Raw genomic sequence first — 25436 nt, 5'->3', positions numbered from 1 at the left:
ATTTCTTCTATTTTCTTTGTGTTGAGTGGCAGGTTGTTATCGCTGCATGATTGGGTTCAGGACAGTACCTCTTCCCTGTAGGCTGTCTCATTAGTGTCAAACCCACCAAGAAACACAGACACACACACGGACATATCTACAGAGCTGGACACACTTTAATATACAGCAGTGAGCTGAAAAGTCCACATATGATGGTATTTCTCCTCACAGACTGAGTTTTACTGAGTGCTTTCAGGCACTCACCACTTAAGGTTTTTAGAGTTTGATGTCTGGAATACGTCAGTTGGTGATTTCTGGTCCTCTGCCTCGTGCAGTCATTAATGTGAGCTGGCACTGTCGCACTTCATCCCGCTGGCCTGCAGAGACCTTCTGTGGAGCCACATATTTAAACAGCTCTTCTGTCTGCCTGTATGGGACATCTCTCAGGTCCCTGGCAGATCTGGAGCAGGTCGATGGGAGACCATTAGGAAATGGGCTCAACTGAAGTAAAGGAGGCCACCCACAGAAAAGGTCTGTGTAGACTAGATGTACATGTTGTGTGCACATGAAGAGATAGAACACACAGAAATGCACACACTTCATTAACAGCAGCCCCGTGGAGGTCACAGCCAAAGTTCAATCATTAAGTGAAGGAGCCAGACGTGATTGTCCACTCTGGCTCAGGGCTCAAGATGACAGTCAGGTCCATAAATAATTGGACAGCAACAGTTTGTTTTTATCTTGTCTCTCTCTCTCTCTGTCTGCATCTCCACAGTTTTTATTCAAACAAGCCCGTGAAAATGTCTTGAACTTCATTTCCAACATTTTCAATCATGAAGAAATCCAGTATGGTACTGCATGGATAAAGAGGGAAGCCATCATCAAGACAACTCTGATGGAGTTATGGGCTTCTGTGGCTGTGGTTGCAGAAACTGTGCAACTTTTATCTGCTACATCACCACGTATACAGCTTCAAGGTGGAGTGGAAGAGAAGTGCTGTTTGCCCAATTACCTTTAGGCTCTGAAAACTGAGAGTCGATAAAAAATGTCTCACACCAAAATGGTTAATGTGATACTTTTGTTGAAAGTTTTTGTTGATATTTTCAATATAGAAAAAAGTTGAAAGTTGACACTCCAAGCACATCTTGATGTTTTAATTTCAGCTACAGAAGCAACATTAAATGAACAAATAACTAAACATAGCATGTTGCCTGTAGTTCCGTCATCACAGTGTTTTACATTAAGAACATCAGTGTTCTGGTTCTTATAAATGTCCGTTCACACAATGGTCTGTGTGCCGTTTGAAAACAAAATACAATTTGGAAAAGAAATAACACTGTTTTGAATGTAAAGTTTCATTTTGCAGGAGAATTGAGGGGTTTTGCCCGGTGTGTGTGTGTTTGTCATTCTCCAGTTCTATGTGGAGAATTACACACAGAACCTGGACTTCCCGAGCTGTCTCTCAGCCAAGTCCTGATCAGGACCACAGACAGATGTCACACGCTGTGTTTCTACACGCAGCCGGAACAGGTGTGATGAATATCTGGGCGTCTGCATATTGGCAGTATTGGGGCACTGACTTGTCACAACAAGCCCCTAAATGGAGAAAGGGGTGGTGCATAGTGTGTGACAAAAGAAGCCTGAACATGCCCTATATCTCTGAGTCCAAACCAGCTAAGCTAACAGGCTAACCTCTGTTCAGGTGTTTATTAAATCATATTCTTGGGGTCCCCTAATGGTTTGCTTTCATGTGGACATTAAAAGTTATGAGCCGCATATTTGGGAAGGTGAAGGTCCAGTGGTTCAGCGTTGGGCTTCAGACCAGAGGATCCTCAGTTCAAACCCCTGCAAGCTGGAAAATCTTGGGCAAGGTCCTTAATCCTCAAGTTGCTCCCGGTGTGTAGTGAGCTCCTTGCATGGCAGAACCCTGACATCGAGTGTGTGTGAACGTGATGCATCATTGTAAAGCACCTTTGAGAGTCTGGTTCAAATGGAAACGGTTCATATATATGTAATCCATTTACCATCCCATTCCTCAGTCTTTGTGCTCTAATGGATCAAGCTAGTAATAGCTGATAAAAGTGCTAATGCTGTTAGCATACAATGTTAAATACGACAACAAAATTCACTCAGCGTGAACACTGAAGCACTGACATCTTAGATGGACCTTCAGGACATTTCACCACAGCAAGACAGATTATTCCAGGTGTTTGAAATAAAATGTTCAAAATAACAGACACAACAACAGAACAGCGAGCCGCCGCTGCCAGCGGACAATGTGGACATTATGAGAGACAGTGACGCTGCTGATCAAAGACATCACACATCTAGTTATGCCTAACTTGAGGGCTTAAAACCTCGTAAACTAAGAATATGGAACCTCCCCCCACCCACCCAGTTGTCATAGAGGAGGAAACTAAAACTATTTATAGAGACTAAAACTGTTTTTAGTAGCAGACAGTAAATATGAATAATTTTGCTCTAAAGTTGAACATTTTAACATGGACTTGAATGGGAACCTGCTCATTTTTGGAGCCTCAAGTGGCCAGTCAAGCAACTGCAACTTTTTCTTCTTCTGGGTGGAGCTTCATCTGAGACCGTCGAAGCTTTCCGATTGGTCAGAACCCACTCTGCATCTCATCTGTAATATCTGATTTGGTAAATGCTCAATAAATGGACATTTTCTCTTAAAATGAAATGTGTCTGTTAAGTAGAGTGTTCCTGTCAGCAGCTGACTCAATTTCATTTTGTACTTGCAACCATTAACACACACAAAGTCCTGGTTTCCATGCTGTTGCCATGTTGCCACCTGCTGTCATTAATGTCATTATGCTGAAGCACCTCTCACACACACAATGTATGTGAGAGGTGCGTTGCGGCGACCACTGGTGTGTTACACTCACTGGCACTCACTACAAATACTGCTGACCGCCAGAGTGTGCATGCTGTGTGACCGCTGCATGCGACTGTCACGTGTTACCTGCTGCTTCCAGGTCAGTTTTTAATCAACTGTGTTATATTGTTTTGTTTTTTTTATATTTTAGCAACTGCTTGTTGCAAAAGGAAATGTTTGAGCAGACACACACACACACACACACACACACACACACACACACACACACATACATCTTCAGCCTCTTATCCAAGATTGGGTTGTGGGAGGCTTGAGCCTATCCCAGCAGTCACAGGGTGTGAGGCGAGGTTCACCCCGGACCGGACGCCAGTCTGTCCCAGAGCCAAATACAGACAGACACATTCACACCCGCACACACACCTACGGACGATATTTAAAGTTTCCAGTCCACCTAACCTGTGTGTCTTTGGATGTGGGAGGAAGCCGGAGCACCTGGAGGAAACCCACACAAACACGGGGAGAACATACACACTCCACACAGAAAGGACACAGGTGGGAATCGATCCCATGACCTTCTTGCTGTGAGGCAACAGTGTTCACCACTAAGCCACCATGCTTAGAAAACATTTAAAAAGAAGAATCGTGCCCAAAAAGTTCATTTTTAGAACTGTGCGGCTCCCTGACAAAGTCCAAATCTTCTTGGTACACGTGTTGTTATTTTTGTGCAAATAGAGTTTAGCTCCAACGAGATCTGTGAGTTATTGATTTCACAGAAGAAAGAACAAAAGTAGTATCCATACTGCATCAAGCATAAAAAATGCACAAGTAAAAAAGCCAAACATCAAAGGCACATTGTGCAAAATACACAATGAGAAATATTTCAGCAAGCGTTTTATCAGACGGGAATTAAACCTTCAAAGCAAACACGTGGTCGGAAAAAAGAAAAAAAAAGGAAGGTTGTGTTCATAATTAATTAATGCTGTGATGAAGCTGCCCAAATGATACCTTCTTCCATTAAAACAGAATCTGGATCTTGTATTTGACAAACCAAAGGTCAATTAATAATAATAATAATAATAATAATAATGAAAAATAAAGTACTACATAATTTCACAAATAGGGGACTTGCTTTCCTCCAATGAAGAGAATAACCATAATTATGATCACTTCCTAAGGCATTCCCTGGAGTTTTGGATTATTTTCTATGGACACTGACATGCTGCAGTATAACAGTTCAACAAAGGCGGGTCGATACGGAAACGGGGCATGATAATGTCATTATCTAATACTTTCGCATGCTCTGGAGCAGAGATTTTTGCTGTTTGCTGTTGTTGTTTAAAAACCGTGGTTCGTTACAATGATAGTATAAAATGTGGCTGAAGTCTCTTCAGCAGCAGCACCCAGTCCACCTCCCAAGTACTTAACCAAACCAAAGTTATTCCAATAAAATGTGTCAATGTGATGCTCCTTTTTCGCTAGTTAGCTTGCAAACATCATCAAATATGAATATGCAAATCAAAAAATGATGCATATTTTAAATACACAAAGTGGCCTGGGGTGTGTGTGTGTGTGTGTGTGTGTGTGTGTGTGTAATGAATACCATAGAAAGTCCAGTTCTGCTTAAGATGCCAATGCCAGAGCACAGCGCAGTGCTGAGCTTCCATACAGGAACTTGGCTGAACAATATTTTATTTTTTTCTGACTGCAGAGAGAATGTCTCAGTCAGAGGGAAGGAAAAAGTGATGAGACACATAGACTGCGACTGTCTTCACTTCACCCTCTGAGGTGGATGGGCGGCAGTGTGGGTCTGTCCAACTGTTTTTCATTATATTTCTATTAATGAATCAGCAAAGGAACATCAGAGGGACTTCATTCAATGACTTCCTGAAACTACTGTTTGACAAGTTTAAAATGGCTCCGACCCACTAGTCGATATTTGCCTCACAGTCCATCCTTGAGGCTCAAGAAGATCACATGAGCCTGTCTCCTTCTTATCCTGTCAGCAGACTGATGTGTGCAAGACTGCAAAAAATGGGTAATTATTTACTGACAAAGCTCAGGAAGAAACACATATCAACGCAGAAGAAGAGCCTTTTTAACAGCTGGAAAACAGAAAATGTTATTCAGTGTGTCACAAAAGGAATTAGATGCGCACAAACACACACAATGGATGCATCAGCAAGCTGAGGACTCACCCTGGAGTGGCAAGGCTTCACCATCGATATCCATGGATTTACAAGGACAGCATACAGCTGAGTTGGTGATTGGAATCATGTTAAAATTGTGTTTTAACATTTCGAGAAAGATTCAAATGAGTTATATGGATGTTAGGCGTAGATGTGCACAGCATGGAGCAGCAGCTGAACCACTATGGTTCTGTTATTGTTAAATCTCAGCAGTATATTTGACGTGGTGGACCATGGTATATTACTGGATAGGCCTGAGACCCAGTTTGGTATTGCTGGAAATGTTCTTGGGTGGTTGAAATCCTCTTAACTAGTCCCTCTCAGTGTGTCTTGTACAATAATGTAGTTCCTGATCTTGTCTCTATGACATATGGTGTCCCACAATGGTCCCTGTTAGGCCCCCTGATGTTCTCCCTTTATGCAACACCCCTAGGACAGATACTGCAAAGCTATGAGATGACTTTTCACTGTTACGATGATGATATTCCACTGTATATGCTGATAATTGCTGGTAATCTCACACACACACTGCCTGGCTTCAGTGAAAAGTTGGATGTCTTGTAACACAAAGCTATGGTCCTTGGTCCTGTGTGACAGACATCAATTTGAACAGCTAACAAGAAACCTAGATTCATGTGTAATACATCATAGTGACAAAGTGAGGAACACTGGGGTGATCTTCATTCCATGCTGTCCTACACATGAGAGAAATCACAAGGACTGCTTTCTTCCATCTTCATAACATAGCAAGGATTCATCTCATCCTGTCTACTGCTGATGCAGAGACTCTGATTCATGCCTTTATATATTGTTGATTGGACGACTGCAACGTCCTATTTTCTTGCTTACCTCAGTCCAGCATTAGAGGTATCCAAGAGGCTCAAAGTGCTGGGAAAAATGTGACCACATTACCTCAATCTTGGCTTCATGCTTCCTTAAGGTCTGATTTTCAGTTTGTTAATTTCTAAAATGATTCACAGATTAGCGCCTCCCTACTACCTAGTCGGCCCAAGCGCTGCATTCTCAGGATGCAAGATGACTATGTGTCGTGAAGGTTAAAAAGAAGTCAGCAGGCCACAGAACATTCTCTTATCGTGTGCCTGTTGTATGGAACAATCTGCCTGCTGAGATAAATCAGCTGGATTCTGTTCAAGTCCAGACTCATCTGTTTTCCTTTTCATATGGCTAACATACATGTATAGTGTTGAATCATGTTTTTTTTTTATTTCTTGTTAAACTATGTAATTTAAAAATGGTGCATGTCACAGTTTCATGATGTCAAAAATGTTCAGTTTGTTGTTGAAGCAATAGGTTAGCTGCAAGCTACCACATTAATACTCTCTCTGCATCTGTTGATTTATTGCTACTGAAGCTAGAACCCGATGTGCTGTTAGTTCTGTCTGATTGATTCTGCACTTTTTCTCTCTGTCTCAGGTATTGCTGCTGAGACTGGGTAACCTGTGTGCCTCGTGGGTGGGTGAGTGGTCGAGATGTGACCAGTGCCACACGATGGATGGCCAATCTGACTCCTCACATAACACAATGACATCCAGAAGTGCCACTGCCGGTGGCAGGGATATGGGACTAATTCTTGGACTCTGTCAGCTTGGCCTCAAGTTGAACTTTGAGCTATCATGCAAGTTAACTGCTTATAATGCTTGGCCTAAGCAGTGGGCCACCGCTCTGAGTCTGGTTTGTCTCTATGACCCCTCCAATTTATTTTATTTTATTTTTTATATGTTGTAGTTGACACATAGGGCTACATTTTTCATATTGGTGTCAAAGAGGTTGGGTGTGTCCCACAGTGTCAATTTCAAGGTCACAATATAGGTCAAACTGTCATCCAACTAAAAAAACCCAAATGCACAAACAAATACATAGATTCCTTGTGTTCTCCCCTTTACAGAAATAGCTTGTTTTTCAAAATCAGACCAGTGGTTGCTGAGTTACGGCAAGCTAAAATTTGTTGACCACGTCCTTTGTTGCAAAAAAAGTGAAAAATTGAACTTGCAATATCTCAAAAACCGTTTGTCTGAGAAAGGCAAAATATGAAATTCTGGCTTTTCTGGCCACGAGTTACCTCAACACAAATTTTCATATAAATTGGAGAGGGTGAGGTTTAACTCATTGGGTGAACTGAGCTGGACTGACCCTATATCAGCCACTGCAGCACTGATTCTGTTGCGCAACAGTTGTTTCAACTTTTACTCCATGCCACTTCCTGCAAATGTGTAAACATAACTTTAAATTTTGCTGCTCAGCTGCCGCAGTTTCATGACAAAAGATGACATCCATACAGACCCGTAAGTCGGAATAATTATCTTATTTTTGGAAACCTATTGATGTCAGTGTCAGTGTGATTAATAAAGTTCTCCTCCAGGCATCCTGGGTGCTTTGCTTTTGCTTTTGGCCTTGTGCTGGCCGCTGTCCAGATTTTGGAACTGAGCTGTCAACACTCTACAAGAGCTCAGACTAAATCTCTGCCTCAGTCCCAACTGGCCAACAAACAAAGCCCTCAAGCCAGATCTGAGTGTAAACACAACAGAGCTTGAAAAAATAGACTAAAGGTCAAGGCTCAGCACTTCTTGCAGCTCTGAAAACAACATGACCTGGTTTTGTTGGGATGGTTGTTGGCATGTCGGCACCAATGATCCATGCACGGCCGACTGTGCACTGGAGATGTGAGGGAGGTGTGTGTGTGTGTGTGTTTTGTCCTATGATGAAAACTAGAGGCAGCATTTAAAGAATTTAAGAAACAGACAGAGAATTTTACAACGGGTTTCTGCTGATTTGTCAATACAGTGCAAATAATTCACTGCGCTTTACTTTTTACATAATTTGTTATATTACAGCCTAAATCAGCCACATGGGGTGTGCAGCCAGTACATTGTGAGTGCTGGTCCCAAGGCCGGATAGATGAGTAGGGTTGTGTCAGGAAGGGCATCCAGTGTAAAACAAGCCAAGCCAACCATGCCCACTAAAAATCTAATTTCCATACCTGATCAGTCAAGGCCCAGGTTAACAACAGCCACCACCAGCGCCATTGCCTAACAGGGTACCAGTGGAAAATGAGTTACTGCTGGGCAAAGAAGAAGGTGAAGAGAACATGCCCACAGACAGCGGCAGAAGAGGAAAACTAGAAGGGTGGACATGAGAGACGGGACTGTGAATGTTGGCAGCTTGACTGGTAAAGAGGGAGGAGAAAGGGTGACATATTGTGTGTGCAAGAGACCAAGTGGAAGAGAAGAAAGACCAGGAGCATACACGGTGGGTTCAAGTTGTTGGGAGGGTAAATGGTGTTGGGGCCATTTTAAAGGAAGAGTACACTTGAAAAGGTAATTCAGTGGCTTTGTATATATCACAGTTAGAAACAGCTAAACTGACTTAATAAAATCTCTGAAACACATTCAACTGATTGTTTGAGTTGGATATACAAAATGAAATGTCTAAAAATTTAACAGCTAATTTTATTTTAACTTTATATTTATTATTGAAGTTTATTTCACTGAAATAAATAAGCATTTGCTCAACAAATTACATTTTCTGAAATATACTTAATTTGTTTAGTAAAGTTCATTCAAAATATTTGGAAAGGACTAATATACTTAATATTTTTACTTGGATTTACCAAGATCATCAAGTATACTTAAATGATTTCACAGCCTTTTTAATTTACTCAATATTTTTAAGTGTAAAATGTTTCACCAAAAAAAAAAAAAAAACTGAGTAGAACACAGTAACAGAGAGGCGAGATTGAGATGGTTTGGACATGTGCAGAGGAGGGGTCCAGGGTATAAAGGGAGAAGGATGCTGAGGATGGAGCCACCAGGCAAGAGAAGAGGGAGGCCAAAGAGGAGGTTTATGGATGTGCTGAGGAAGACATGCAGGTGGTTAGTGAGACAGGGTGAGATGGAAACAATCGATCTGCTGTGGTGCCCGCAACGGGAGCAGCTGAAAGAAGTTGTTTTATTATATGGCTGTGATGCTAAGCATGCTCTGATTGGTTGATTACTGTTTACTGATTACTGGATATTTTCCAATATCGGACCGGTTACCATGATAATCAGTCTGCAATGCATATTTTCATTACAAATCAGGAAACTAAAAATATGATCAGAAAAACCAAGTCAGACATGAACTCCATAAATATCTAAACAACAACGGAAAAAAACTCACGGAATGAAAGCTTACCAGGTAACGACCGGACCACCTGTTAGCATGGAGGTGAAGAAAGTGAACGAGCCCAACACCGTCAGCAGCATATTCCGGCGATACTGTAAGTTTGTGTGTTTATATATATATATATATATATATATATATATATATATATATATATATATATATGGTCCCTCACTATATCGCAGTTCACCTTTCGCCGCCTCGCAGTTTCGCAGATTTTTCTTTTTTGTGCAATTTTGCATGCTGCTTCTTCTTCTTTTTTTTAACAGTGCATTGTGTTCTGCGTCCTCATCAGGTGGTCAGCATCACCGCGATTGCTCTCACTGCCTCCAATGCGCTTATCGAGTCTGCGGACTCGGTAAGCACTGCAGCGGACCACTCATACCGGCCCGCTGTCTGCTGTGCAGAGTTGCGGCCAAAATCTGGCATCAGGTCCAGAGACTACGCTCACTGTTTTGATGCAGAGTGCTCCAGCAGCCCGCAAGGATAGAATTCTTGCGGAAAAATCCGCAGCGCTGCATGGTCTCTGTAACCGCAGCCACAGAGCTCCGTGGCCACTGAGAGAAGTTTGTATCTTTTTAATGACTTGGATTCTTTGCAGGTCCTGCATCCGTCCACAACGGTAACACCAGAGGCAGTGAGGGAAGAAACAGCACGCGCATTGTGTTCTGCGTGTGTCTGTTTATAAGAATCTTCTCGCCCAGAAGAAAAAAGAGCGCCAACAACTACCCATAACTGTGTTCTTCACTCAGAAAAAGACACCTGCACCAAGGTGTCACTCAGTGGAAAAAAACACGCTGTGGAGCGGTGCCAGGACAAAGAGGCGCGATCACAGGAACTGTGAAATACTGGTCAGTCACTATTAGTAATTTCTTATGTGTCCAACTTTGTAGGTTGATCGTTAAAATTAAATTCATTAGTTCTAAAAGCCATCATAATTATTTATAGGAAAATGTTTTATTTTTTATTTTTATTTCTCAAACAAATGTTTGGGCCTGAAAACAGGTTTTGATCTTTGGTTTCATTCTATAATACTAGACTTATTTTTCTACTACGGTTTGAACTTTGAGAGTGTTTACACAGGAGAGAAAAGTGAGAAAATGTTAATGCGTGTTTGAGAAGTGTATAAAGTGTGTAGTGAGGGGTTTTACAGCCTTAAAACATCTATAATGATTGTAAAAAATAACGCTGACTACTTTGCAGATTTTGCCTATCGCAGTCTATTTTTAGAATGTAACTCCCGCATAAATGAGGGACCACTGTACATATATATATATGATAGCCATATAATAAACAAATTATTAACCTTGCTTGCTCAGTCTGTACAGGGATATCAGACCTCTGCGTTTTCGAAAAAAACAAAAAACACAGAGGTCTGATTTCTCTGTACTAACTACTCACTCAGTTAATAATCCTTTAATTAATATTACAGCTTTATTGCAAAATGGAGTAAATTAATTTTTCTCCCCCAAAATTCTACTCACTACAACCCATAATGACAAAATAAAAAATGTTTGTAGAAATTTGTGTAAATTTATATATAAAAAAATACTAAGAAATAAGATGAAGTTTTCTCATTTCCTCTCTGCAGCACCTCTCAAGCTCCATCATGTTGGATGGGGAGCGTTGGTGCACAGCCATTTTCAGATCTCTCCAGATCTCTCCAATCAGATTCAGGTCTGGGCTCTGGCTGGGCCACTCAAGGATAGTGTGTCGTTAAGAAATGATTCGACCTACCAACATCAACAACCTTTTTGCTTAACGATTCCCTTATCGGTCCTTTAGAGTGGCCGTTGTTTTTGGGGGCATTTGTCAGGAAAATAATAATTTCTCTACATTGATTACAGACCCTAATCAACTTTTCTGCAGCTCGGCTTTACTTTGAACCTTGAACCAATCGAAGCAGTGATTCGCAGATCGAAGCAGTGCTTCAATCTATTGCTTAGTTGATTCATTTTTTTCTTTCGCTTTATCTTAATTTTCCCCCGCTAAAATCCTAAAGAGCATATGTCTATGAGTATTATTTACCTTTTTTATGTTAAACCGACCTGTTATGGTCTTCTGAAACAGCTGATAGATGTATTTTATAACTTAAAAATGGGACAGATGCTAACATGTTAGCATGTCTATGGCATTCTCAATGTTAAAGTTAGCATTATGCTGCGTTTACACATAACGACGACAAGTCACGAATGCCACGAAGTACACATTCTTGGCCGCTGATCACGAATGTGATGATTCGGGGCAGAGGCGTCAGGTGTCCTCAGGAACTGCTGCAACCTGTTACCACACGTTACGATTAATGGCATGTGTTGCTGTAGAATTATCAGGAACCATTACGCACGGTCAAGAATAGTGTTCCGTGTTGTTGCGCGCTATTGCGCGTAACAGCGCATCGTTAAGTTCTGTCACGTTGTGAATGAGGTGAATTGTCTCCACACACACCCAACCGAATTCAGATCACTCCAGTCTTTCAGAAGAACTTTGTGACTGCATGCATAGTTGGGCTCTGTGCCATGAGTGGCACAGAGAGGAGGAAGAGGAGACGGACAGAGCCAGATGTGTGGCTTCATGCGGCATCAGGCACATGCAGCAGGTGGAACACCTGCAGGAGCACGCTGAAGAGCACTGAAATTTGACTTTTAGCCAACTTGGTGTCAGCAATCAAACTGAATGCGGTGCAGCAGGGTTTAATTGTGCGCGCGCTTCTTCCTCCGCCGGACTGGAGGAGGTGCAGAGATGTCGGGTGAGCACGTGAGTCTCCTCTCACTCCTCTGGTTGCTCAGACTCGTTCTCCCGCTCATCTGTTACAACAGCAGGTGGAACAACTGCAGAGTTACCTGAGGAGCTTCAGCAGGAACTGTGGAACAACATTTGGAGCCGAGTTTAATTGTGCGCATGTGACAGAAAACTGATTCGTTGTGGCACGCAGTGAAATGTGACGCCGCGTCAAAACTTGACAGTTTCCGTGTCACTTCGTAATAACGCGTGACAGTTTGGGCTCCAAGAACCATCACAGGAACCACTACGAACGTTGTCACGTTCTATTAAGGATCAATACTCATCAAGACGGATCAATACGCTCAGTTGCGACCTCCACGACGTTAGACAAAATGAGGGTGGTGTGTGACATTCATGGAAGATTTTTTGACAGGCAAAAACATGCTCCACGAATATCAAGAATATCACGCACCAACATGCACTATTAAGAAACCTATTCAGATGTGTTAAGTCACATTAAGAATGTCAGGAATGTGTCACGAATGACAGAAAAATGACATTTGTAACGCGTCTTGCTTATGTGTAAACGCACCTTTAAGCAGTTGCAGGTGTCAGCACGTTTGGGTGAATTTGTTTTCTGTATAATAAGCGTTTGTTGTCGTAACAGAGTCAAATGTATTACATATTGTAATATTTTTTTAATTCATTTTTGTTTATATATTAATAATAATAGCAAGCACAACAGTAAGTCCCTTTGGCTGCTCCCTTATTTGCACTTGGGGTCGCCACAGCAAATCCAAGGTGGATCTGCATGTTGAATTGGCACATGTTTTACGCCGGATGCCCTTCCTGAAGCAACTCCACATTACATAGAGAAATGTGGCAGGGGTGGGATTTGAACCCGGAACCTTTTGAACTGAAACCAAGCGCATTAACCAATTGGCCACCACCCCTGTTCCAATAGCAAGCACAACAATAATAGTACAACAATAATAGTAATACTAACTAATCTAATGATTATATACAATTTTAGAGAAAGAGACAAAAAGAACCTGAATAAAAACACAACAGAAAATATAAATATAGTGACTCTTACACCTCCACTTCATCCCTGTCTTATTTAAGTTTAATGATAATTTGTTTCGGTCAAACCATATTTTCAATTTTTTTAATTTCTTCAGTGATTTCCTCCAGAACTATCTGCCAAACTAGAAAACTGCTGCATCCTAGTAAGAGCAGAATACTACTGGAATGAATCTGAATAAGGAAAGTTGTTTTTTTTTTTTCTCTCTCACTAAATGGATGCTGCACTCACTGCAGTTTATTGTCTGGAATAGTCATTTCATTTTCGTGCAGGTGGTGTTGGGGGTAGTTTTGGTTTCAGCTTTTTTTGTTTTTTACCAGTTTCATCCCTGAATATGTCAATTGTGAGTCACTTTTGTGCAGATTAAAGTCACTAACTGGGACTCCTGTCCGAGAAAGAAACGAGAATCGTCCTCTGTTCTGTTCACACAGCTCCAAACGCTGTGCAGCTCTCTGACCAGTCAAGTTAGAATGATAGAGTCCAGTCGGAATTAATAGCTTCAAAGTGAAACGCCATTTTGTTTATTTTTATTTATGTCCAGAGATCAAGGATACAGTGAGCAATTTCATATTTCTTTACTTTAAGACTCAATGAAATACACAGAAAACCTGTAAAGCCTACTTTTAGTACAAAATTCATGAGGTATCGATCAGGGAACCAATAAGGAATCGGATCGATAAGCAGAATCGATAATTGCATTGATAGATAAAATCTTATCAATACCCATCCCTACTCAAGGACATTCCCAGAGTTGTCCTGAAGCCACTCCTTTGATATCTTGGCTGTGTGCTTAGGGTTACTGTCCTGCTGAAACATCAACCGTTGCCTCAACCTAAGGTCAAGAGCGCTCAGGTTTTCATCCAGGATGTCTCTATACATTTCTGCATTCATCTTTCCCTCAATCCTGACTAGTCTCCTAATTCCCAGTGATGCCTGGCATCTACACCAAAGAGTTCAACCTTTATCTCATCAGACCAGAGAATTTTGTTTCTCCTGGTCTGAGAATCCTTCAGGTGCCTTTTGTCAAACTCCAGGTGGGCTGCCATGTGCCTTTCACTAAGGAGTGGCTTCGTCTGGTCACTCTACCATACAGGCCTGACTGTTACATTGCTGCAGAGATGGCTGTCCTTATGGAAGATTCTCCTCTCTCCAGAGAGGAATGCTAGAGCTCTGACAGACTGAACATCAGGTTCTTGGTCACCTCCCTGACTAAGGTCCTTCTCCCTGATCACTCAGTTTAGACAGGTGAGGAGTCCTGGTTTATCTGATCTTTTTACATTTGTGGATGATGGAGGGCACTGTGCTCATTGGATCCTTCAAAGCAGCAGAAATGTTTTTGTTCCCTTCCCCAGATTTGTGCCTTGAGACAATCCTGTCTCTGAGGTCTACAGACAGTTCCTTTGACTTCATGTTTGGTTGACTGTCAACTGTGGGACCTTATATGTAGACAGGTGTGTGCCTTTCCAATTCATGTCCAATCAACTGAAGTTGCACCAGATGGGCTCCAGTTAAGCTACAGAAACATCTCAAGGATGATCAGTACAAACAGGAGGCACCTGAGCTCAATTTTGAGTTTCATGGCAAAGGCTGTGAATACTTATTTACATGTGATTTCTTAGTTTTTTTTTGTTTGTTTGTTTGTTTGTTTTGGTTTGGGTTTTTTTAATACGTTTGCAAAAATCTCAAAAAGCTTTTTTTTTCCACATTCTCATTATGGGGTAATTTATTTGTGTAGAATTTTGAGGGGAAAGATAAATGTCATCCATTTTGGAATGGCTGTAACATCAAAATGTGGAGAAAGTGAAGTGCTGTATAGAATGACACACCTCCGTCTTACACAAAGGTCTTAAACTGAGATACATGTTCTTTTTTTTTTTTTTTTTACTAAAGTGACCATATTTCATGAACATCACTCGGGTGAGACAGCTTGAATTCAGAGTATCACTTCATAAACAGAGAACATGAAGCTGGTGTGGGAAAAGCCAGTGTTCCCACTGAGTGAGTGCACATGATTCTGCATCATACTGCACCATCACAATAAAAAGCACTCAAATTAAAATTAATTAATTTCATAAAATGCCCACTTCATCAGTACAGTGGCTTTGTGCAGTTGTTCCCAACCTTTTCTTTGCATAGCCCCACATACCTATACCTAAGAAAGGATGAAAATTGTCGAACATTGTTCGACTTGAAAACTAATTTGGAGAGCAGACTAATGTCTGCTCTGGTTCTATCATGGCTGAAATCATATTTATCCAACTAATTACAAAGAGTCATGTAATAATATTACAGCTTGTGCAATAAAAATATGGGGTATCACAGAGTTCTGTCTTAGGTCTTCTGCTATTCTGTCTTTACCTAGCAGGACACACAGTGCAAAGTGTTAGAATTACTTGTCATTGTTATGCTGATGACACTCAGCTGTATGTGCACAACAGCACAAATAATCTCTCCAATTATGATTATAGAGGTTTGTCTTGTTTCAGTCAAAAAACTGGATGTCCCTTAATTACTTTTAAACTCAGAGAACAATGACGTGATAGTCATTATTCCTCTGAAACACAAACCCCACCATGATTATGTAACATTGTCACTGCTGCTATCATTCTTCATCATGGTAATTAGCTAAAATAAAATAAATAAATAAATAATAATAAAAATTCAGGATGATCTTTGATCCCCACACTGCCCATTGACCTGCACATTAGAGAAATGACAAAGAATGCTAATCTGTGAAATATATTCAGCCAAGTCAGTCCTAAAATAATTTTAACCTTTTTAAAAATATGATTAATTGTGTAAAATGTTGCACTGAGGTCCAGTATCAGCTGCAGCAGCACTGTGGTTGTGACTGAATCCAGAGCAAATTGTGGATCATTTGCCACTTTTGTAAGCTTTGATTTTATAGAGTGGTAACCAGTGGTGGGCACAGTTGCGCTAATCCGCTAACTGCTAATTCTCGATGATAATGTTTTCATTTTCGGATTAGCTTTTCAGATAACTTTGAAAACCATAATCGGACCAATTATCTTTGACAGATTTTGGTCCGATAATTTTTAAATTGCTAACATTTTTGCAGGTGAAGTAAATAAAGCTTTAACAGATAAAATCTTAGTTAAATCTGATAAAGATTTTAGTGCTTACCTGTTTTGTAGCAGATAAACACCTCTGTTCTCTGTAAACAGAGGAGAGCTGGTTTAAGGCCCGGTCCCACTGGCGTTTAGGAAGATTTGTGTATGGATTGCGCACAAAATTGGCTCATATTCGCCAAACATCTGCAATATCCATGAAACATGCTTGTATGAGTCGGCCGACACTCGCACACATCTGCAGTTATCCGCAGAGGCACGTTTTTCCATTGCCAGGATTTTTGAGCTGCACAAATTTTGGTTGTGGACGACATCCGCCTTATATACTCAATACATACTGATGCTATGCGCTGTATATCCGCCGTTAGCCGCTGATATGCGCGGCTTGGCAGCGGACTGGGACAGTGAGTAAAACGGATATATTGCGTGCCTATCATGTCCACATCACAAACAACTAAAATAAGTTGTAGCAAATGCATACAGATTGGCCACGGATAAAGCATTTGGATTACGTCTGCTTTGCAGGTGATTTGCGGACAATCTGCGAATGCATAACAAAGATGTCACATGAACCCAAAGTACTATATGAGGCAGAAAGCAACATACCTGCCAGTCAGTGCCAGTCCAACTGTGGAGATCCCCAAAGACATAATAGCTGCTGTAATCCAACAACATACTGTAAATCCCCAGGTGCACAGAAGTCAGCCGTGGACCTCGGTTCTCTGTCAGGAGTTTTATTTAACACCAACAAAAGGAGGTATTTCTGTTTAGCCACAACTCTCGCTGAAATCTCTCTTTTTGGAAGAAAAAAAAAAAAAACACCATCTCACAACCCCGAGCAGCCCCCCCCCCCACCGCGCTCGCTAAACTCATGAAGAGTTGCATGACAACATGAACATCAACTCTGTGTTCAACTTGTCCGAGTCCAGCTATTACTCCAGAGACTGTGGTGTTGGTGTGAATAGTAATACATCCGTAATACTGCCGTGATAATTGCAATGCGCCTGATCCATTTCCTCAATACATGCGTTATACAACTGTGATTGTTTGTCATATATTCACTATACATTATTAATATATCTGTAATTCATCCTGGGACATTTGTCATTTTTGGCCAATTTTGTTGCGGATGACAAAGAACACCCATAATTTGTATATGCAATTAAACCTCTCCCCAGTGGGACCGGGCCTTTAGGGAGAAACCACTCTATCCTCTGCAGTCAGAGGCAAACTGGTCAAAAGATCATTGCTCCTGACACCATACTAATTCACTGGCAATATCACCCAAGTCATCCAGAGGCATACAGTTTTAGCTTATGGTTAAAATTTTAACCCAATTAATTTTGACCATGTTATTTAAATTAATGTCGCTTCTGAAGTTTTATAACATGAAAATATCAGCTTATAGGTTTTAGTTTTAACGTACTGCAGTAATTTTGAAGGTTTTAGTGTGGACATGCTCTGCTGCCCAGTGCATTATGGGTACAGTCACGACAGGAGAAATGCATTTGAGACACTCTGATCAGGCTCCACAAGGACAACAGCATTAAACTCTTTGTATATTGTGCCTAAAACTCTTATGAATATATTCTCTGGGTTTATAGATGCTGTAACTTGTTATTGTGTTTGTTTTAAATGTCAGAAGAAGCTCAGGTTGCTTTTCCAATATTTTCCTGTTTGCTCTGCGGTCTCTACTGCCATCTACTGGCCAGCAGTGTTCATGGCAGTATTCGCCCTAATTTGAGATATCCCATAAATTCAAATTCTTTGGGTGCCTGAGAGTTGTTGCAGCCTCTTACTGTGGCTAAAGAAACAAAAGTATACATTTTGGTTGTATAATGTTCATTTACAATTGTCATTGTGGATTTTGTTGTTGTTGTTGTTGTTTTTAAAAAACTGGTACACAAAGATTTTTGGGTAAGGGGCTGAGTGTCTGGGTGCCAGTTGATGGCAGTGTTGCATTTTGACCCCGGTTACATCAGACGGTTTTCAAATCACAACTTGACTTAGTTGGCTTTTGCAAATGGCTTATTATTGTTATTTTTTACATATAAATAAAATGGCATATTTTACAAAAGCACATTTAAATACCAACACACACGTCATGTCACATTAACGTGTTGGTTTTTACATAGAATGAATGAGTCAACCAATCACTACTAGTGGAGGCTCATTTACCCATAATCCCTTTCGCATCTGTCTGTGTTTGTTACAAAACTTCAGAATTAGTGCATTATTTAAAATTAAAAGATATGTGTTATATTTTAACTTTGTACAAATGACAGAACTGACATTAATGGGGTTATTTTATCCGTATTAATTTTATTTATAAATCACAAACCATAAGTCAGGAGTGCTTTATTTTCCAAGACCTCCACCTCACTGTGACACTGCTATTGAGTAGAGAGTTGAGCTTCACTGCTCCTCTCAACTGTTTCACTGCTGCAAGCTATGTAGTAAACTGGAGCTTCCAGCAGGGGGCAGCGCGCACAAAGACAGAAGTGCTGACTCACTGTTTGGGTCTGTGGTCATCTTTGATGCTACCAGAAGCGATTGTCGTGTTAAAACTCAAAATCAGCTAGTTAGTAGTTGTAAGTGTACTGGAGACAATACTGACAGTTATCAGTTATTGGTTAGCTGCAGCTTCCAATACATTTTTGGGTGGTTTATAGGTTTAGCTTTATAAAAGATAACTTTTCAGTTTGCTGATTATCTGTTATCGAAGCTAACTTTTTGGTTAGCTGTGCCCACCACTGGTGGTAACTCAACACAAGATGCTGTGAAAGTACTTTTTTTCTGGAATCTTTAAATATGAGAATGGTCTTTAAGGCAGTAATCCTGGAATAAAAGTTGGGTTTCTCAAGGAGAGACAGAATCGGTTGTGACAGATTCTTAATATTCACCACAGTCACTCATAATGAGGACCACAAATCCCTAAACAATTTAGCTGTTTTGTACCAAAGAGAAAAGAAGAGTTTGTAATCATTCTACAATCTTCAACAGCATGATGTGTCAAAATCGATAATATCAGTGTTCTGTCTTAATTATCACCGAAATTTGCTAGGACACTTTTCTCCTATTATCTTCTGTGTTCTGTCAAAATAATCCAAGTAATGTTGGGCTGTGAATAGTGAACAGCTTGAGGACAGTTGCCCCTGAATAAATTTGGCCACAGTGCCAAACAGGAATTTTGGATAATGCCTGTTGTTGTTAATTAGGTTACAATTGAAGGCTCATCTACCAGGAAAATTAAGCTTCAAATCTGACTAATGAATGAATCGAAGCAGCTGACGTAAGAGAGGATATGCTAATTATGAACAGTAACACCACAAAATCCAGAGTACCTTGTTTTCTGGAGTATAAGCCACAGTGGAGTATAAGTCGTTTTTCCCACTTCGCGCAAGAAAAGACAGAATGAATTTAATCGCAGCATTATTTATTTATAAGGCACACGATGTTAAGGAGCACAGTTAATGAGCAAATTAATGTGAAGGCACAAAATGTGAGTAAACTGCTTCTTTCAGCCACTGAATGGACAGTTGTATGTGAGATGAACGTACCAAGCAATGAAAAGTTTGAAATCCCAGTTTATCATTTATATATTTACAAAACAAGCACTTCTTTATCCATCGGAAGGCAAGAGCTAATTAAAGTTTTCATTACAAGCACACTTCTTTCAGCCACTGAACGTACTATCATGTGAGGTGAGAGTACAATATAATTTAAATGTAATTTAAACTCCATTTCAGAACATTTATAAAATAAACCCACCATTAATTTTCTTCTTCTTGTTAAAAGAGCTGTCCTTGTACTTTCAAATAAGTCCAAATAAGTTTCTTCCAAATAGGAAAAAAAAAGTCCATCTTCATTCTAAAGTGTGTCCTCCAGTAAAAATCACATTGCCCTATGAGATGTCAGTAACATTGAGAAATGCCCTGAGATGCTCTGATCAGGCTGCACACACAGACACAAACGTCTGTTCATCTGCACACGCACACACACACACACACACACACAAACTGTGCAGTTCTTTGTGTCATTAGATACTCTTTGATGTTTGATAAAAACATTAGTTCATATTGATTTGCTTCAAATGAGCATGTAAGTGTGAATTGTATTTGACTTCTGGAGTCCGACATGAGGAAAAGCTCAAAGTACCCATGAACACTTGCATAAGGCTTGTTGCATGGCAACATGTACACTCATTTATTCTTTCCTGTTACAGAGTACGTCACATTTTTGCACATCACAAAAACTTGCACCCCAGAGAGGACATACCACTGATGCAGGGCAGCTGTTACGGAATGTCACTAGTTAAGGTATAGTTAAGATGTAGTTACTATTTAGTCATCTATTTCTTTGAATGTATTTGATATCAGGTCCATTCATGATATACACAGACATGGGGCATCATGATTTGTGTATTGCGCTCTATAGCATTCCAGTTGTAGCAGAACCAGCTTGGAACTATGCCGTGAGTTAGAGTGCACTGTTGTTTGGTTCTCACAATATATCTTGGTTTGAACACTTCAAGCAGTAGCTAACAGCTCCAACAAATCACTCTCATTTGATGTACGAGGTCTGTCCGTAAGTATAGGTCCTTTTTATTTTTTTCAAAAACTATATGGATTTCATTTCATATGTTTTTACGTCAGACATGCTTGCACCCTCGTGCGCATGCGTGAGTTTTTCCACGCCTGTCGGTGACGTCATTCGCCTGTGAGCACTCCTTGTGGGAGGAGTCGTCCAGCCCCTCGTCGGAATTCCTTTGTCTTGAGAAGTTGCTGAGAGACTGGTGCTTTGTTTGATCAAAATTTTTTCTAAACCTGTGAGACACATCGAAGTGGACACGGTTCGAAAATTAAGCTGGTTTTCAGTGAAAATTTTAACAGCTGATGAGAGATTTTGAGGGATTCTGTCGCTTAAGGACTTTTCACGGTGCGAGACGTCGCTCAGCGCTCTCAGGCAGCGTCATCAGCCTGTTTCAAAGCTTAAAACCTCCACATTTCAGGCTCTATTTGATCCAGGACGTCGTGAGAGAACAGAGAAGTTTCAGAAGAAGTCGGTTTCAGCATTTTACTCCGGATATTCCACTGTTAAAGGAGATTTTTTTAATGAAAGACGTGCGGACGGGTCCGGCGTCGGGACGCAGCCGACGCGGCGCGGCGGCACAGGAAAAACACCCTCCGTGTTGATAACCATTTTGTAAAATCCAGGCGGCTTTTGATGGCTTTCAGTGGAGTGAGTATATGAGAAATTGTTTATCAGCTGGAGATGTTCCAACTTGTCCTCAAGGCTTCCAACAGAGGTGTTTTTCCTGTGGCGGAGCGTCGCGGCGGCTGCGAGCGACGCTGCAATCCGCCCCGCACGTCTTTCATTAAAAAAATCTCCTTTAACAGTGGAATATCCGAATAAAATGCTGAAACCGACTTCTTCTGAAGCTTCTCTGTTCTCTCACGACGTCCTGGATCAATAGAGCCTGACATGTGGAGGTTTTAAGCTTGAAACAGGCTGATGACGCTGCCTGAGAGCGCTGCGCGACGTCTCGCACCGTGAAAAGTCCTTAAAGCGACAGAATCACCTCAAAAATCTCTCATCAGCTGTTAAAATTTTCACTGAAGACCAGCTTAATTTTTCGAACCATGTCACTTCGATGTGTCTCACAGGTTTAGAAAAAATTTTTATCAAAGAAGCGCAGTCTCTCATCACTTCTCAGACAAAGGAATTCTGACGAGGGGCTGGATGACTCCTCCCACAAGGAGTGCTCACAGGCGAATGACGTCACCGACAGGCGTGGAAAACTCACGCATGCGCACGAGGGTTCAAGCATGTCTGACGTTAAAACATATGAATGAAATCCATATGTTTTTGAAAAAAATAAAAGGGACCTATACTTACAGACAGACCTCGTATGTCACGTTTATGTGTATGTCACATTTTTTGTGATTTTCATCTTGTACCAGAAATACGGACATGCTATATTTCTGACATGCCTATACACACACCACACACACACCACAACACATATATATATGTCTCCACTCAGATTACAATAGCCAATCACAGATTAGCCTTCCTGTCCATCATTTACCTGTATGTTTGACATGCTTGTCATGCTCAGAAAGTTATGATGGATCCAAAAGGATCCAAAAGACTAGGACCAAAAGTATATGGACAGTTCCCACTGACCAATAGCGTTAGAGCTTACTGCCAACAGCGAGCCAATGAGAGCGCGGAATACAAAGGTCAGGAACTAGCTGACAGACGCTATTTGAAAAAATGGCAACAAACAAGTCAACAACAGCAGAAAATCATCTGCCAGTGAGGTTTGCTGAGTTCACAGAGGAGGAACTGGTGGAAATATTGAACTCCAAGGATGCCAAAAACACTAGGAAGGTAGACAAGCATGCTACTGATGTTTTAGAAGCATTCATATGCTGTTCACAACAAAATAAAGTGATCTAATTTACTTGACTCTTGTTGTTTGCTTAATTTGGGAGGGGGGTGGAGAACATAACAATTGATGGATGGCAAGTCGTCAACATAAGAGCGCCTCGTCCAATATAACTTTTCTTCATCCAATATTTCTCTATGTTGGACTCCTTTAACTAATCCATTATTTTTATTAATATATATATATAGATAATATATATATATATTATATATATAGATAATATATATATATATATATATATACACACACACACACAATCACACAATACTATACTATAAAAATGCCATAACCACTGCAGTGGTCCATGCATAATTTTACTAAATCCGAACAATACAAAATATTTAAAAACCCTTTATTGATGGGGTCTGAGATTTTATTAAGATACATCAGATTTTCCAAAGTATACTGTAAGTCACACCTTTTCTTTGTATTATCAGATCTTTAATTTGGGATTATTGTGCATTGCCACAGTGTAGTTTTCATTGACTGCATTTAATCCTTTAATAGAAAAGTTTATGTTATTTTGTGCTTTGATTCAATATAAATAGTCATTAAAATAAATATTATTAACAACGGATGTGTGACTTTTTTGTTAAGTTGCACTTAAGTGTAGGTCATAGCTCCTCCCAAGCTACAAAAATAAATAAATGAATAAATACATCAAATAAAACAGGACTATCAGGATGTGAGTTTTTTGCCTGGTTATGTTTTCATGCTTTTGCCACATTTCTGTTGTTTCTCTATGGGCTTACTCTCTTGCTGGGGTTTTTCCTGTTTGGGTTTATCTGGCCCTGTCTCTCTTGTCCGTCTCTCCTGTTTCTTGGTGGTGGGTGTTTCCGTATCTCTGGCAACACCCTCATTCTGGTGTGTTCGATGCACACCTGCTCCCAGTCTACACCTCATCACCTGGGTGTATTTAAGCTCCTCATTTTGCCCTGCTCCCTTGCCAAATTGATGTGTGCCTTCTCTGGAGCTCTGTTTTTGTATATTTTTGACCTGCTTGCCTCTCGTGTGTTTTGACCACCTGCCTCTATTATCGACCACACCTAAGCCTGATGTTTCATGTACTTTTACTCTTGTTGGACTGCTTTTTAGTGTACCGGACCCTGTTTACTACTTCAGTAAACTGTTTTTACATACAGAGCTCTGTTGTCAAGTCCTGCATTTGTGTCTAGCCATACCGTTTAACTGGATCTGATAGGAACTTATACTCTGGAAAATACAATATTTGTTAGGAGACGCTACGGCTCTTCACTCAACATTCCAAGTGCTGCAATCAGGGAATCTATTGAGTCCAAAGATCCTAGCATTGCAAAGTAAGTAAACCTTAAAAAAAAAACAACAACAACAACAAAAAACTACAGTTTTTAGCAACTCAACCTAAAAACCACAGTCAGGAGAGATAGGTGTGCTGGGATTGTTCTGTAGAAGGTTGCAATCAAATGCCACAATTAAGTTTGTTAAGCACATAAACAAGTAAAGTCCCATTATGTCAAGCAGATAAGAGCAAATTTATTAGCCCCTTTATGAAATTTAATGTTCATTTGAAAATTTTCCGAAGTGCTTCTTTAACAGACCAACTCTTGTCTTGACTCTTTGTTAAAGAGTCAAGACAAGAGTCAAGAACTCCAGTTCTTGACTCTTGTCCAAGCTGTGATAATTCCTCCTCCTGGTTTGTGAGCATCAACAGATCCTTTTCTCAACTCCAAACTGATTTCTTTTTATGTTTTCTCAGTGATGCTCGAATCCTGACTGAAGTTATTATCCTGCATGTACATTGGAAGATAAACCTCAGTTTTATCTTGATTTGAGCGTTACCATGTTAAAGCAGTGGTCTGTCAGTTCTTAACAAATAATTTTGACCCTGGTCGTTTTTGTTGTTTGTGAAATAATTTTGTTTCTTTGTGAAAAGTAAAATAATGGAAACATCCAGAATAAAACTAAGATGTTTCGAAAAGCCGTGCTGAAAATTCCTTGATCTGGTGAAAAAGCATTTTTTCCAAATAAGAAAATGTAAAATTTTTATAGGGGGCTAATAATTCTTTCCTCCTCATCTACTAAGATGTGTAGATGGTTTGAAACCTTGTCCAGACCTTGTTATAACTTCAGGAGGATTAGATGAACTTCTCACTGGTTTTGTTTTCACCATGTTGGTGATTTAAGACATTCTAAATATTTCTTCTTTCTGTTGTGATGTTCAACATTGCCACAAAGTGTCTTAGTGGTTAGCACTGTTGCCTCACCTTAAGAAGCTCTTGGGGTGACTTCCCATCTGGGCCTTTCTGTGTGGAGTTTGCATGTTCTCTCCTGTTTGCGTGGTTCTCCTCTGGGTGCTCCGGCTTCCTCCCACTTCCAAAGACATGCAGGTTCTAATCTGACTGTAGGTGTAAGTGTGCATGTGACTGTATTTGTATGTCTTAATGTGGCCCTGCAATATACTGGCATCTTGTCCAGGGTGAACCCCGCTCCTCCTCCAATGACCGCTGCGATAGGCTCCATCCGCCGTGACCCTGAATTGGAAAAAGCGAGTCTGGAAAATGAATGAATGAATGATCTTTGACATACTTTGGGATTATTTGCAGTTCGGTGGAGTGCAGAATATTAAATCCCCCCCCCCCCCACCCACCCACACACACACACACACACACACACACACACACACACACACACACACACACACACACACACACACACAGAGTAAGCACATAGGAGACCAAAATCAATCAATCAATTTCAATCAATTTTATTTATATAGCGCCAAATCACAACAAACAGTTGCCCCAAGGCGCTTGGGGCAACTGTTTGTATACCCTCAGGTGTTTTTTCACTGTTGGAAGAAATTCAGCTGAGATTCAGAAGGCTGGCGATCTGGTCTGACTACACCACCAAT

At 40.6% G+C, this 25436-nt stretch overlaps 1 protein-coding gene across 2 annotated transcripts in view; it reads right to left on the bottom strand.

The window, feature by feature from the left end:
* fhit (fragile histidine triad diadenosine triphosphatase) overlaps positions 1-25436 on the bottom strand; it is a 1159287-nt gene that overhangs the window by 719673 nt on the left and 414178 nt on the right. The window lies entirely within an intron of this gene.

This window comes from Thalassophryne amazonica, chromosome 3 (genome assembly GCF_902500255.1).
Source record: "Thalassophryne amazonica chromosome 3, fThaAma1.1, whole genome shotgun sequence".
NCBI lineage: Eukaryota > Metazoa > Chordata > Actinopteri > Batrachoidiformes > Batrachoididae > Thalassophryne > Thalassophryne amazonica.
The sequence above is the reverse complement of the archived record's forward strand: the minus strand, read 5'-3'. Positions and strand labels throughout refer to the sequence as shown.